Source organism: Schistocerca piceifrons, chromosome 1 (assembly GCF_021461385.2).
Source record: "Schistocerca piceifrons isolate TAMUIC-IGC-003096 chromosome 1, iqSchPice1.1, whole genome shotgun sequence".
Classification (NCBI taxonomy): Eukaryota; Metazoa; Arthropoda; class Insecta; order Orthoptera; family Acrididae; genus Schistocerca; species Schistocerca piceifrons.
Genome location: NC_060138.1, coordinates 415,166,253 through 415,168,447, shown reverse-complemented (window position 1 = coordinate 415,168,447; position 2,195 = coordinate 415,166,253). Strand labels below are relative to the sequence as shown.

The following is a 2,195-nucleotide window of genomic DNA, read 5'->3' as shown; positions in this document are numbered from 1 at the left end:
CATTGCCAACTCATCTGTGCTGTTTATACGAGAGAAAATTGTGTCTTGGCTCTCACGATCACTAAATATGTCCATTCTCTCAGCCTAGTTAAGGAAATACAGATTTTTCAGATGGTATAAAGATCACGTAGAGACATGTAACACACAAGTTAGGGTACAACACAAACAAATGCAGAGACTTTAAAATTATGTCTATTAAAAATAGTTCCCTCCCCCAGTTTTGACCAAGGGAAATTCTGAGAAAGTAATATTTACTCTGATTAATATAGTTGCAAAATTGAATTTTTAATAATGTATTATTTATAGTTAATCCTGTAATAAAGGATGAGCAACGGCCTTGCCACAGTGGATACACCGGTTCCCGTCAGATCACCGAAGTTAAGGGCTGTTGGGTGTGGCCGGCACTTGAATGGGTGACCATCCGAGCCACCATGTGCTGTTGCCATTTATCGGTGTGCACTCAGCGTCGTGATGTCAATTGAGGAGCTGCTCGACCGAATAGTAGCGGCTCCGATTAAAGAAAACCATCATGACGACTGGGCGAACGGTGTGCTGACCACACGCCCCTCCTATCCGCATCCTAGGTGAGGATGACACGGCGGTCGGATGGTCTCGATGGGCCACTTGTGGCCAGCACACGGAGTGTGAATGCTTCCAAGTTTGCCTCGGTCGAAAGGCAAATATCAAACTCGAAGTTCCCAACAAACATTCCATGTTGGCACTCCTTCTACCGCACTAACAACTCGCCTGTTACCTGACTGGAAAGACTCTGCGTCTACAACGGATAAAAACTCAAACACTCTGTGTTCGAAGAAATTTTGGGCTTGCAGCCGGTCTCGTCAACTACACGATATTTGCATTGCGCAACTGACAGTCACCGTCAGGTGAGCCAAAAAAATGTTCAAATGTGTGTGAAATCTTATGGGACTTAACTGCTAAGGTCATCAGTCCCTAAGCTTACACACTACTTAACCTAAATTATCCTAAGGACAAACACTCACGCCCATGCCCGAGGGAGGACACGAACCTCCGCCGGGACCAGCCACACAGTCCATGACTGCAGCACCTGAGACCGCTCGGCTAAACCCGCGCGGCTCAGGTGAGCCATCGATTACTGATGAAGACGTCCTCTGTTCCGCATAAAGCGCGCTGTGAGTGTTCCGCCCATGCGTCAAAATCAAGTTGACAGCCAGACGCCTCTAACCGAACCGCTTGTGGAACCACGGATCTCAGCTGTCATCAGCATTGTCGCTCGCCGTGACGTCGGCGCACTCTGCTGTCTCCAACCCGAGCAGGTCATGGAGATGATGGGATCCAAGCGTTGTACAGCTGCTAACCGTTGCCACGACTTCTCAGATTTGCCGCCATGCCTGTTTCCACGTTTTATGTAATAATAGTTTCCCAGAAAGATGTTCCTACCCCCCTGTTTGATAAACTCCACTGAATGTTCGATGTGTTGGGACGGTTACCAAGCGTTGTGTACCAGAGATACGAAAGGCATCTCAAGTACATTCCCGTCCTGTGGATATTGCCTCTCCTGTAAGAAACACAGGACCCAGCATTACTCGTCCACTTGACAGTCAGTGGAGGGGCAGTGGTAGGTCTAGACATAATGTACACCTGAGACAGCGGTCAGGCAGACCTCAGGATGCTGCACCCGTCCACCCAGTCAATAAGTTCGAGGTGCAGTCTTCCACTGAAACAGAAACTGATCCTGTGTGACTTGTTTCAATTGTTAGGAAACCTGCTGTGTCTTGTGTCAAGAGGCAGTGAACTCAAAGAGGTGGTCTAGTGATCGTCGGCAGTTCAAACGTACGGCGAATAATGGTATACCTTAGGGAAATGGCAGCAAGGGATGGGGAGGAACAACAAGTGCACTCAGTGTGTGTGTGTGTGTGTGTGTGTGTGTGTGTGTGTGTGTGTGTGTGTGTGCGTGCCTGGAGTTCAAAAATGGTTCAAATGGCTCTGAGCACTATGGGGCTTAACTTCTGTGGTCATCAGTCCCCTAGAACTTAGAACTACTTAAACCTAACTAACCTAAGGACATCACACACATCCATGCCCGAGGCAGGATTCGAACCTGCGACCGTAGCGGTCACGCGGTTCCAGACCGAAGCGCCTTTAACCGCACGGCCACACCGGCCGGCTTGCCTGGAGTCAAGAAAGCAAGAAAAGAGGCCGACGTATTCCGTACA

General features: G+C 48.8%; 1 pseudogene; it reads left to right on the top strand.

Moving 5' to 3' along the window:
- The first annotated feature begins 327 nt into the window (after positions 1 to 327).
- On the top strand, positions 328 to 445 carry LOC124728786 (annotated as a pseudogene).
- The last annotated feature ends 1,750 nt before the right edge of the window (positions 446 to 2,195 follow it).